At 47.6% G+C, this 14,176-nt stretch overlaps 1 long non-coding RNA gene across 1 annotated transcript; it reads left to right on the top strand.

Moving 5' to 3' along the window:
• The first annotated feature begins 6,971 nt into the window (after positions 1–6,971).
• LOC123001974 (uncharacterized) lies at positions 6,972–12,955 on the top strand. The gene is made up of 3 exons (XR_006411394.3): positions 6,972–9,401; positions 9,961–10,161; positions 10,610–12,955. It is a non-coding gene; the product is annotated as an uncharacterized LOC123001974 (long non-coding RNA).
• The last annotated feature ends 1,221 nt before the right edge of the window (positions 12,956–14,176 follow it).

Below are 14,176 nucleotides of genomic sequence, written 5' to 3'. Positions count from 1 at the left end.
TTGTTTTGTTTTGTTTTGCCTCTGTCCCTACAGGTTTTACAAATGTTCTAAACAACAAGAGGGAAAAGCATCCAGTTCTCTCCCATCCCCCCAAAATGAGAAGAGCCAGGCTATTTGTAAATCTTGAAAGCAGGATGTGTTGTACCCCCCTGGCAGCTCAGAGGCCCTCCTCACAGCATGGCACCACCTGGAGACCAGCTCTGGACCCCTCGTCCTGCCCCAGGCCGCCTTGTTCCTCCCCAAGGAACACATGCAGTGACATTCCCTGGGAAGGAATCTGGTTCGTGTTCCTTGTGCAGCCTGCCAGGGACTCAGGGACTGACAGAGGGAGGCATTAAGCTGAGATAATGGGCTCTTTCTTCCCCTCCTAGGACATCTTTAAAAATTGTTTAGTCACCAAACGAGACAACATATGAGACTATTATTATACTCGATTCAACTACAGACATTGTAATAAACACTTGAAGCTCCTCAGAAGAAATTATTAACAGGATGGTATGTATCATGTATATATCATACACATACATGTATTAACACAAATGTGATGACATTATACTGCGTAAAACATAAAATGCTACTGTTCCATGACTTTTTAAAATTTTTTTGCATATTTCATTTGATTTGGAAAAAAATTCCATATCAAAATATATAGTTCTATTTCTCATGTTATGAGAAACCATTCTCATGGTTATGGCATATTTGATAGTAGGGTATTTTTTACTTTATTTTATTTTGTTTTATTTTTTAAAGATTTTTTTGTTGTTTATTTACTTGAGAAAGAGAGATATCACGAGCAGGGGGGAGGGGTAGAGGGAGAAGCAGACTCCCTGCAGAGCAGGAAGCCCGATGCGGGGCTCGAACCCAGGACCCTGGGATCATGACTTGAGCCAAAGGCAGACGCTTAACCGACTGAGCCCCCCAGGCGCCCCGGTAGGATATTTTTTAAAGATTTATTTGTTTATTTCAGAGAGAGAGCGAGCACGAGAGCGGGGGGAGGGGCAGAAGGAGAGGGAGAGAAGCAGACTCTCCCCTGAGCACGGATCCTGACATGGGGCTCTATCCCATGACCCCGAGATCACGACCTGAGCCGAAACCAAGAGCCAGATACTTAACTGACTGAGCCACCCAGGCGCCCCTTGATTGTAGGATTAACCATCACTTAAAAAATGTTAGATGAAGCCTTCTTAAATTACCGTGGTCCTTGAACCCCTCAGGAAATCCCAATCCTGCAGGGAGTCCTTGAAACCAAACTATTTCATACCAACGCTTCGAAAACAATGGTGGGTGAATCAGGGCAGAGACCCCGTGGCGCTCTAGTGACCACTCTGCTCTCCACGGCCCCACACTCCACAATGGGAAAACAATCCAGTCTCACTTGAGAATGTCTTTGATGAAGCAGTAGAAATTACTAATTTTATTAAATCTCAAAACTTTAAATACACGGCCTTTCAATCTTCTGTGTCAGCAACTGGGAAATAATCATAAACAATCTCTATGCTTTCAACATACCGTAAACTGAAATACCGTAGGTGAAGAAAGGAGCTGTGGGGTCAGCTCGTAAGCAGAACTCGCTGCATTTTTCACAGAATACTGTTTTTACTGGAAAAGAACAACTGACAGGCAGAAGAGGGTGACTCCCACTTGATGTTTGGCAAACATTTTCACAGAATGAACAACATGAACTGTCTCTTCAAGGAAAACAACTGACGGTGTTTGTTGCCAATGTGAAGATTCAAGTTCTCAAGTGAAAAATTAGAATTTGGGAACCCTCTACCTGCCATCTTATGCTTGATAGCCTCCCAGGACTTAAAGACTGATGAGACGTGGTTAAAAATTAATGAGTGTGGCTCCTTTTAATATTGTGTGATGAAATGTGTCAACGTTTGGAAGCTCTATAACTCAGTGAACCAATATTTTCCAAACAACAAATGCATTATGTTACAAAATCATGCATGGATAAAAGATCCATTCAAAGTACAAGACAGAACAATGGATTTTAATGTAACGCAGTATAAAAGTGTATTGATATGGATTCAGATTCCACACTGCAACTACCTTTGAGAAACTACTGAGAACTAATGTCGAAGAAAAATCTTTATAATGATCTGAAAAAGGCTATTAAAATACTGTTCCCTTTATATTTATTTATTTATTTATTTATTTTAAAAAAGATTTTATTTATTATTTGACAGAGAGAGAGACAGCCAGCGAGAGAGGGAACACAAGCAGGGGGCGTGGGAGAGGGAGAAGCAGGCTCCCAGCGGAGCAGGGAGGCCGATGTGGGGCTCGATCCCAGGACCCTGGGATCACGCCCTGGGCCTAAGGCAGATGCTTAATGACTGAGCCACCCAGGCGCCCCTGTTCCCTTTTTAAACTACGTATGTCTGTAAGTCCAGCTCTTCTTTGAATTCTTCAAACAAACCAACGTATCGCAATGGATCGAAAGCACGTGGTGTAGCACTCCAGCTCTGAATATAGAACAGTGTCGCCCTCGAAGTTTTTTATGTGTTTAAAACATACAATTATTTTTTCACAAACATGTATTATTTATATTTCCATGTGATGGGTAATTATTATTTTAAATTCATTAATAGATTTTTCAAAACTTAATCAGTTTTCATTTCTAACATGGTACATTGATAGATATACCCACATAATTTTAAGGTTTTTGGGTTCTTTGATAATTTTTTAAAAAGATTTATTTATTTATTTGAGAGAGAGAGAGTGGGGTGGGAAGGGGCAGAGGGAGAGAGAAACTCTAGCAGACACCATGCTCAGCACAGAGCCGGACATGGGGCTCAATCTCACGACTTTGAGATCACGACCTGAGCCAGATGCTCAACCGACTGCACCCCCCAGGCAACCCAGGTTCTTGGATAATTTTTAAGAATGTAGAGATGTCCTGAGAGTAAAACATTTGCAGATTGCTGTTATAGATAACGAGCTCTTAGACCTGGAGCCTAGCTCTTATACTTGACCCTACCTTGGCCAAAACAGGCAGCTCAAGGTCGTTCAAGAACCAAAGATCCATTGTGCAAATGATCTATGTCCCCATATCTGGCAGACGCTCCTCAACACCCAACACTCACATATACACTTCTGATTTCCTCTGCCCTGGAAAACCAGATTAACAGGTTTGTTAAAATTAAGTATAAATTTGAGTCAACAGGTTCTGAATGAAGAGAAAAGAGAGAGCAAAGACCCTCTCCCCCTTTTTTTGTCTTCTAGTTAGGCTCTCAATTTTATAACACCCATTTAGGAAACTCAGAAGCCCTGGTTTAGGAACCTATAGATTCACAGTGTTTTCTGGGAAAATGTTTTCTTTTTCTTTTTTTTTTAAATTTAAATTCAATTAGTTAACATACAGTGTATCATTCGTTTCAGAGGTAGAGGTCAGTGATTCATCAGTCTCATATAACACCCAGTGCTCATCACATCACGTGTCCTCCTTAATGTCCATCACCCAGTTACCCCAGCCCCCCAGTCCCCTCCCCTCCAGCAACCCTCAGTTTGTTTCCTATGATTAAGAGTCTCTTCTTGTTTGTCTCCCTCTCTGATTTCACCTTGTTTTATTTAGGGAAAAATGTTTTCTACAGCCTTGCTACTCAGAGTAGTGGTCTATGGACCAGCAGAGCTGCCTCAGCATCTTCTGTGGCTTGTTAACGATGCAAATTCATGGTCCCCACCCTAAACTATTAAGGCAAAATATACATTTTAAGAAGATTCCCTAGTAATTTGTATGTACATTAAAGTTTGTGAAGCCCTGCTCTAGGATAAGCATTTGAGAATCTAGAGTCTAAAATTCAAAAGGACTTCTAATTTCCAGTGTGGTTGGCATGTTACTTGGATTAATTCTCCTATGGAGAGAAACTTAAATATGGGTAAGAGGTATCTTCCTTAAAGCATTAAAAAGATTTCAAGACTGCAAGAAACCACAACACCCAAAATGAAGGGCACATTCATTCAGAGAGGGGAGCCTGAACTGAAGAAGGTTTTGCCCCAAAGTCATTTGCTAAACTCAGAAAATTAGAACCAAGTTTTGACAGATTTTCAGGGTGAGAGATACAGAATTAAAACCTGGAAGTGGAAAAGCCCCTGAGTCAGAAACTCTCAAGCCTTGAACTTGGTAATGTTCCCAGGTGCCTGGAAAAACAAATGGAAATCCTCTCTGAGGAAGGTATCTTTAGCATGGGTGGGAAATTATTCCCACAAGTGGTTTTTTAAATACAATGATTGGAACAGTCCGGGATAGGCCCCCAAGCAAACTAGGCTCCATGAACAAGACTACAAGAGAACTATGCCCTGTTTAACAAAATAAAGACAGGCTTGAAAATGTCCTCAGAGAATGGAAATCTATCAAGTCATAGAGACAATTTGAAAAAGAACCTAATAGAATGTGTAGAAATAAAAATATTCAATAATTGAAATAAACACTAAAAGGATATTCAAAAAATACAAAAACATTAATTTGAAAAGATATATACAGGGTGCTTGGGTGGCTCAGTCGATTAAGGGTCTGCCTCCGTCTCGGGTCATAATCCCAGGGTCCTGATCGAGCCCCACATTGGGTTCCCTGCTCAGTGGGGAGCCTGCTTCTCCCTCTCCCTCTGCCTCTCCCCCTGCTTGTGCTCTCTCTCTCTGTCAAATGAATAAATAAAAACTAAAAAAAAAATAATAATAAAGAAAAAAGGATATATGCACCCCTATGTTTATTGTCAAACTGGAAAGCAGCCCAAGTGTCCATTGATAGATGAATGGATAAAGAAGAGGCGGTATATGTATACAATGGAATATTACTCAGCCATAAAAAAGAATGAAATCTTGCCATTTGCAACAACATGGTTGGATCTGGAGGGTATAACGCTAAGTGAAATAAGTCAGCCAGAGAAGCACAAATACCATATGATTTCACTCATATGTGGAATTAAAGAAAACAAAGAAAAAAAAAGAAATTAACAAAAACACTCTTAACTATAGAGAACAAACTGGTAGCTACCAGAGGGGAGGTGGGTGTGGGTGGGGAGAAATAGGTACAGGGGATTACAGAGCACAATTATTATGACGAGTCGTGGATAGAATTGTTGAACCACTGTATTGTACACCCGAAACTAAGGTAACATGTATGTTAACTATACTGGAATTAAAAAAAGAAGCAAAAAAACCTAAAAGGATGGGCTCCACAGACTGCACATAGAGAATATTTGTGAATTGTAAGATAAATTAGAAGACATCTTCCAGGGGCGCCTGGGTGGCTCAGTCAGTTAAGCGTCTGCCTTCGGCTCAGGTCATGAGGGAGAGGGAGAAGCAGGGTCCCCACTGAGCAGGGAGCCCGGATGTGGGGCTCGATCCCAGGACCCTGAGATCATGACCTGAGCCGAAGGCAGACGCTTAACCGACTGAGCCACCCAGGTGCCCCTAAATAGTCTTGTTAAAGACAAAAATTGTAAGACTGGATGAGAAACAAAATCTCATTTTATGCTATTTATATCTAAAACATAAAGATTTAGGAAAGTGGAAAGTAAATAATGGAAGAAGATATATTTTGTGAATATTAACCAGGAGAAAAGTTGTACAGACAGCAAAAGAAAAAGGTGTTTCACATACATGACAGAGAAAGTTTCTCTGGGACAAAGTTCTTACCCGGAGAGCTGACACTCCTCAGAGCGCGGTTCCCATTGCTGATCTCACCTGAGACAGGATCAACCCTTAACCCTGCTTACAAATGAGGAAGGAAGGCTCTCGAAGCTGATTGGCTGGCTCAGGAACCCTGGCTGGTGAGGGGCTAAGTCTGGACTCCAGGTCAGGGTCCCAACATCCAGATGGGTGCCCCCTCCACATGCCATGGTGTTTTACCAGGACTGAGAAGGAGAAGGTGTGGGGGCTCCTGGGATGCGGAAGGGGGCTGGAAATCTACTGAGAAGGTAGATCTCTGGGCTCCAGTAACACGTAGAGCTTGGGGGGGGGGAGGTCTTTAAAAGGGAAGGCAAAATAAATAAAATAAAATAAAAATAAAAGGAAGGCAAGAGCAGGCGAGGCCCCAACTGTAGAGACCACTGGGAGAGAGAACTAGGAAGACAGCATGGTTGTGTGGGCCCCTTGGTGGCCCTTGGTGCCTTTTGAGTGCTTGTTTGGGGGTGTCTTTCCCAGCTGGGGCCGCGGGAGAGTGTGAAGAGGTGCAGCTCAGACCTCGGCCACTTTCCAGGAAGAGTGTGGGTGCGTTCCGGTGGCCCTGACACCCCAGGAACACAGCGGGCTCTGAGGTGACCTCAGGTCGCTTCATTTCAGGAGGCTCCTACCAAGACAGCCTCCGTCTGATTTTCCTCCGCTCATTCCAGCAGACGGAAAGGAATTTTAAGAAGGAAAGGCGGCCCACGGGGGATTCAGAATTTGTGATTCATCCAGACCTGTCCAGACCCATCTGGGAGGAAAGCAGGGTGGCTTCACAGCGAATCCTGGCAGATTCCTACCAGGAATCCGTGGGGCTGCCAGCCCTCCCAGTGTTGGCTGCAAGGAGCCGGCTGCTCCAGCGACAGGGGCCTGGCTGAAACCTAGCCTCACTCCCATGCACAAAGACAGAAACACGGACACAAACAAACTTAGGTTTCAAACGTGTGCACACACACACACATACACACACACACACTGCCACTCGGGACTTAGCCACATAAACACACACACACTCACGTGTTAGTGTCACCTCCCACTCAGTCAGGTGTTACCTACGTACAGACAGACAGACACACGCACCCAGACTTACATACATCGACCTGAGCACGCACACTGCCCTTCCAACCACCTGCCATTCCTGGCTTGATGGTGGGGGCCCAGCTAGGAATAAGGCAGGCAGGAACGGGCCCCCGCTAGCCGAGAACAGAGGGAAGAAACATACTTTCCCGATGTGTCCGGAAAAGCAGGGGCTCTGAGCGGCAGCCGGCAGCCTGGCTATTCCTAGGGGGCAGACATATGGAATAAGCACATTTATTTTTTCTGAAGAGCCAAGTGCATCCAGTCTCTCTCACACAGGAGCTATCATTAATTAGCCCAGCCAGCTGCACTGCCTGTCCTTGACGTGGTAGCAAGAGCCGTGGACGCTGTCGAAAGTACTGGCTTTGGAGCTTCAGGGACCAGACTCCTGGCCTCGATGTCGTGCTTTCCACCTCTGAGCTCAGCCTCATCTGTAGAATGGGGACGTCAGCCTCCTTCACTCGTGAGGACGAAGTGAAGTGACACACATGAGAGACAGGGCCAGGCACACAGTGGTTGCTCAGTGTCTGTTGATTTTCTCCCTTCCTGGCTTCTCGTCTCCAAAGGACACTACTCACCTGGGCCGTCAGGGCAGGCACGGAGTCAAGGCCGCTCTCCCTCCCTGCCAGCACGGCCTCACGCCCTGGGGCCGCACACCCTCTTCAAGGGCCTCTCTCCTGCAATCTCCCGAATTCAACTCCCGGGTTCACTTTGCAAGGGCAGAGGGCCGGGGAGACAGTTTGAGAGGCAGGCACGGTCCTGGCCACGTCTGGGAGGGACAGACTGCAGGCTCCGCAAGGGAGGGCTGGCAATGTCCCCCAAAGTTCCCAGGGCCATGGGAAGGTCATAGTACAGGGCCTGGCACTCCAGAGACATTGACGAGTCACTCCATTTATATTTTGATTCATTCCCCTGACCCCATAGTCCTTCTGTGTGGGAGTCGCTCAGAAGGGGGTTTGCAAGTCGACAGCCCACAAGCAGGATTGGCTTTGTTTGGCTTGTATCCAAATATTTCCAGATTTCCAAACTTCTGGCTTTTAAAAAAATCAGAAACTCTGAGAGTCCTGGTATCGAATTCCCTCGAGGCAACAACTAATTCACAGCAGGTCATTTCGGAGGTACGTGCGTGTCCCACTGGGCCATAGTCCACACCGATCCCTACCGCCTACACTGGGGCCCTTCCCTTGTTCCCATCACCTGTGCTGCCTCGAGGATATTTGTCTTGCAGACCTTGCCCGGACAGTTCCCAGTCACCCACTAGGGAGTAGGAAAGGACATTAGATCTGGAAGGACACTTAAGGGTGATCTTGTCCAGCGGATTTTAAACCTTTTGAGCAGAAACAAGATCTAACCCAGAGGCAGAGCTGGACAACAGCAGAACTGTTCTGGTCCACGCAGGACTTGCTGTAACCCAACCTCTGTTTAGCGGAGGAAACTGAGGATCACGTTGGAGACGTTGCTCTTCCCTAGGAAATTTCTGGCAATGCCCACCCAGAGTTAGATCCTGCTCACTGTCTGGGGGCAGATACTAGGTGAGGAACTGAGGAGAGAGGACACAAGGAGGATGTTGGACCCGCAGGGTGGAAGGGGAGCAGTCAGGGGAGGGGCCCTCACAGGCAGGGACCCAGAAGACAGATCTCCCCCACCTTGTGAGCTGCCCTGGGATGTCCTGGTGCCAAGCCCCACTGAGGATAAACAGCCGTGCTGGGTTAACAGCCCGTCATTCAAGCACTCACCGTATCTTCTGGCATCATGGTGACCCCTGACCTCATGATCTCGGTGTGACCCACCTTGACCGGGACACGCAGGCCCTGGGAGCAGGCGAGAGCTAAAAGGCTGTGTCAGGAAGTTCTCATAGAAGAGGGAGATTTCGTTGGATTAATGCGATTGCACGCCTTTTGAAAGGGCCTCAAGCAGAGTCAAGTCCTGAGTCAGGCTTGGCATGAAAAGTAAAATCACCACGTACTTCTGTTGGGCCTCCTCCACGGCGGCTGGAATGATCCGTCTTCAAATATCAAGAGCCTCCGGGGTAAATGAATGTGTGAGCTCACGGAGCAAGCAGTCAGAGGGCAGGCCCCTCACGGAGGACCCGGGTTCTTTTCGGCCTTCTGCTCTGCCGTCCTTTGCCCTCGGGTAAAGCCCCGTTCACGGTAAAGCTCTAACAGACCCAGCTGTCACATTTTCATGACAGTGTCCAGCGACTATTTCCTCATGTGTGATTTTTTCCCTTTTAATCAGGGAGGGACCTTCCCTGGAAGCCCCCAGCGGACTTCTTTTCATCTTGTATCGGTCAGAACTGTGTCACAAGCCTGTGCCGAACAGTTAGTGGCCAGGAGAGTGAGGTCACTGCCGTTGTCCCGACGCCCCGGTGCTGGGGGCTGCCCCCTCCCTGAGGCACTTGGCCGGAGAGCGAGTACCCGACACGATGTGGTCCCTCTAGGAGGGAGGAAGGAGGGACTGGCTGCTGGGAAGCTGCCAACACGGTCTCCTGCACCAGCTGCACACCTCCTTCCTCCCAGAAATTTCCTTGAGCTGGTGGAGCAGGAAGTCACGTCCACATGCAGTCTCCTCGGACTCTCACAAAAAGCCGAAGCATCCTGGTCTGGGAAACAGGCACCCCACAAAAGTAAAGCAGCAGATCCGTGGTCACCAAGCTTGTAAGTGACGGACTTGAATCAGAGCCCAGGGCTTTCTAACTCCCCGCGTGGAGCGCTGGTCTCCACACCCGGCCTCATCCTGCACCCTGAGACAGGACGGCAGCCAAGGTGGGAGGCTGGGGGGGGGGGGAGGCAGCAGGGCGTGGGGGGGGGGGGCAAAGCAGGCGGCCAAGGGACCCGGATGGGGTCACAGCTCTGCCACTCGCTTCCATGCGACTTCCCTTCTCTTGGCCTCAGCTCCCCCACTAGTGCAGAGACGGACCAGACTCTTGAATCTTCTAGGTTCCTGCGAGCTCGTACAGCCTGTGACTTAAGAGACTCCGGGAAAGCAGGGAAGAGCCCAGCACTGCTGCGGCTTCTCAGCTCAGAGGCCTGCGACAGGCGTGTGAGGGCCTGGCTCCCCCTCTGCAGGGCTCAGGAGTTCATCCCGAGGCCTGCGCCAGCCCTGTGGTCTCTCATCTTTCCATCCTGGTCTGAATGACACAATGACTAAAAATACCGGGCTCCCGCAGGCCCGACGCCCGGCTAACGCCCTGCCTTGAATCAATGCACTTTTCAGTTCCAGGTGCCACACATGAGGGCCTGCGACAAGCCACGCCGGACAGCGTGGACTCCCAGCCACCCCACCTGCTTTGTCAGTGTGGTCAGGTGGGAGGAGCCCACTCCTGCTCTGTCACTTTCCCCAGCTGGTGAATTCAGCGTGTCAGGAGCCTCTGAGCCTCAGTCTCCCCATCCGGAAATTGGGGACAGTTATTCCCAGGTATAAGATCAATGTGAGGATTCAATGAGATTGTGTAACCCAGACTAGAGGCTTGGGCTGTGTCTGTTCTTACCCACCACCGCCCCCACCCGCCCCCTCCTCCACTCCGTGGAGGGCTCTGGTCCCTGAGGGCTCAGACCCTGTGCTCTTGCTGCCCCTCCCTCTCCATCTGATGCTGGCTGTGTAAAGAAAGCCCTTCCCTGAATTGCTTCCTGAGATCGTCATTAATGAACCATGTGTGGTCACTGAGGGGAAGTAGGTGCTCATGGGCAGGCTGGCAAATGGCTCCGCTGGGGTCTGTCCCAACACGTCACCACGCGGTCCTATGTCAGGGCCCAGGAGAGACGAGCTCCGGGCCTCCCGCTTCCCTCTTTGCTGCTGAGTTCCATGAGGCTGGCTGGAAGCGGAAGATACAAGAGTAAAAGGCAATCGAATGCTCCATCCACAGGTGAGAGCCAGCTTCCACCACAAGGAACCCCTTGACCTTGGGCACCTGGTTTGACCTCCCAGACCCGTTTTGTCTTCTGCACAAAGAGAAAAATCAAAACGCTTCCCTTCTACATCCTCGGAGCATGTGAGAGTCAGAAGAGGTAAGTCTGTGAGAGCATAATGTATATATGTATGCGTTTATTTTGTTTTTTATAGCCCAAAGACAGTCTTAAAAAGACTTGAGTGCGCACCCACACCAACTGGAGATCAAATTTAGCTCAACGTTTCGTCCATGACCAGAATTCCACAAACGTCCGAGCGCCCGCTGCGTGCCAGGCCGCGGGAGGGGTGGAAGGCAGAGCTGTGTTAGACGGGGTGGTGGCCGCCTTCCGCCACTGCTCAGCCCTGAGGCAGAGCGTTCGCCTCACGTGGTCATCACGGTCCACGGCTGGGTGTTCCAGGGCCGATTCAAGAGGCTCACGCCTCCTCACTGGTTCCAAGCCTCTGGCCGTTGGCTGTCTCCAGGAAGCTCGGGCTCCAAAAGTAGACCCTGTGCTACCCAGTCTACACACTGAATGCGATCCCACGTCAAACTACCACCAGCATGTCTCACAGAGCTAGAGCAAACAATCCTAAAATGTGTATGGAACCACAAAAGAGCCCAGATAGCCAAAGCAATTCTGAAAAAGAAAAACAAAACCGGAGGCATCACGACTCCAGCTTTCAAGCTATATTACAAAGCTGTAGTCATCGAGACAGCATGGTATTGGCACAAAAAGAGACACAGGATCAATGGAACAGGATAGAGAACCCAGAAAGGGACCTATTCAAATCTATGGTCAACTGATATTTAACAAAGCAGGAAAGAATGTCCAAAGGAGAAAAGACAGTCTCTTCAACAAACAGGGTTGGAAAAACTGGACAGCTGCATGCAGGAGAATTAAACTGGACCATTTCCTCACACCATACAGAAAAATAGACTCAAAATGGATAAAAGACCTAATGTGAGACAGGAATCCATCAGAATGCTAGAGGAGAACATGGGCAGCAACCTCTCTGACCTCGGCCACAGCAACTTCTTGCTTGACACATCTCCAAAGACAAGGGAAACAAAAGCAAAAATGAACTGTTGGGACTTCATCAAGATAAAATCTGCACAGCAAAGGAAACGATCAACGAAACTAAAAGGCAGCCTACAGAATGGGAGGAGATATTTGCAAATGACATATCTGATAAAGAGTTAGTATCCGGAACATACAAAGAACTTATCAAACTCAATACCCAAAGAACAAATAACCCAGTAAAGAAATGGGCAGAAGGCATGAATAGACATTTTTCCAAAAAAGACATCAAGATGGCGAACAGACAAGTGAAAAGATACTCAGCATCACTTGGGAACTACAGATCAGGGAAATGCATCATCAGGGAAATACAGATCAAACCCTAATGAGATACCACCTCGCACCTGTCGGAATGGCTAAAATTAAAAGCACAAGAAACAACATGGTGTTGGCAAGGATGTGGAGAAAGCGTTGGTGGGAATGCAAGCCAGTGCAGTCACTCCAGAGAACAGTATGGAGGTTCCTTAAATGTTAAAAATAGGGTCACCTGGGTGGTGTAGTTGGTTAAGTGTCTGACTCTTGGTTTCGGCTCAGGTCATGTTCTCAGGGTCGTGAGATCAAGCCCTGCCTCAGGCTCCATGCTCAGTGCACAGTTTCCTCGAGATTCTCTTTTCCTTTTCCCTCTGTCCCTCCTGCTTGTGCTCTCTCTCTCTCAAATAAATTTTAAAATCTTAAAAAAATTTTAAAAATAGAACTACCCTACAATCCAGCAATTGCACTACTAGGTATTTACCCAAAGGATAGAAAAATAGTGATTCGAAGGGATACATGCACCCTGATGTTTATAGCAGCATTATCCACAATAGCTAAACTGTGGAGCAAGCCCAGATGTCCATCAACTGAGGAATGAATAAAGAAGATATGATCTACAATGGAATATTACTCAGCCATGAAAAAGAATGAACTCTTGCCATTGACATGGATGGAGCTAGAGAGTATAATGCTAAGTGAAATAAGTCAGAGAAAGACAAATACCTTACGATCTCACTCATATGTGGAATTTAAGAAAGAAAACAGATGTACAGAGGGGAAGGGGGAAAAGAAAGAAAGACAAAAAAGAGACTCTTAACAACCGAGAACAAACTGAGGGATGCTGGAGGGAAGTGGGGAGGGATGGGCTAGATGGGTGACGGAGGTTAAGGACGACACTCATGACGAGCGTAGGTGATGAATCACTGATTTCCACTCCAGAAACCAATCTTGCACTGTAAGTTAGCTACCTAAAATTTAAATTAAAAAAAAAAGTAGACTCTAGTTAGTCGCCCATGTCCCACGTTTCAGTGCTGTCGCACGTTTCTGCACGGGAATGCCACTGCTTGCTAGAGAAAGACAGGAATAAGCCACACCACTCATTTTTCTCCTTTGCTTTTAGTTTTATGGACTAGGACGTATTAAGGAGTCAAATGGATCTAGAAGGTCTATGTGAGAACACACGGGACTCCCCTGCCCCTCTCACCCACCTCTCCCTCCCCGAAGGAGCCAGTCACACTTTTCCTCCTGATGATCTGGGGCTTCTAGATAACATGCTTGCATGGTCGCTCTTTAGTTTTTCGGTGTGGACGCTATCGACTGACTTCCCAATGGGAAGATGGAAATTTTCCATTCCTGCTCTTCCCAGACTCGAGAACCCTCCTTCCTCCCTGTTGAATTAGGATACAACTTTGGTTAGATCAAGTAAGTCTATGATATTAAGCCATGGGAACACTTTCCACAGTTAAAAAATATAGTGAATTATGAGTCCCTTTCCTGCTCTACAGACTTTGTTATCCCTGAAGTTAATCATCGTCTCGTTTCATGGTCTGATTTTCTGTGTATTCATCACTAATTCCACTCCAGGCTTGCACTTGTCTAAATGTCCTCTGAAGGCATTCAGAAGCACTGTCTTCCTGAAGTCCATCTCTCTGGCTCCTTCTTGCCTTCTGGATCTGTCACTCTGTGTTTGCTGTCACCTGGCATCTGTCTTTGCCTCATCTGGGGACCTTTCTCTGCTGCTCTTCTGTGTTGGGACACAGAATATATATATATATATAATTTTTTTTTTTAAGTAGGCAGCACACCCAGCGTGGAGCCCAGCATGGGGCTTGAACTCACAATCCTGAGATCAAGACCTGAGTGGACATCAAGAAGCGGGTGCTTAACCGGTTCAGCCTCCCAGGTGCCCCCATGCCTAGCTTTTTGATTGTCACTTGTTTCCTGTCTCTGGAAGCTTATAGGACCCTCTCTTGGTCCACGGTATTCTGAAGTACCATAGTGATGAGCCCTGATGTGGTCTGAATGTACGGGAAGAGAAGAGATACACACCAGGGCTCATTCCTCTAGAAGTCTCCTCCAGAGGGCAAAGACGTAGCGTTTAGGCTTCGGGCAGGGCGTGGGGGCAGCTGTCTTGCCTTCAGAAGTCACACGTTCCCTTAGTCCTGCTGTTCATGGCAAGCACGTCGATCCTCAGCTGGGCCTGGCCTTCTGCA

This window comes from Ursus arctos, unplaced genomic scaffold (assembly GCF_023065955.2).
Source record: "Ursus arctos isolate Adak ecotype North America unplaced genomic scaffold, UrsArc2.0 scaffold_8, whole genome shotgun sequence".
Lineage (NCBI taxonomy): Eukaryota > Metazoa > Chordata > Mammalia > Carnivora > Ursidae > Ursus > Ursus arctos.
The sequence above is the reverse complement of the archived record's forward strand: the minus strand, read 5'-3'. Positions and strand labels throughout refer to the sequence as shown.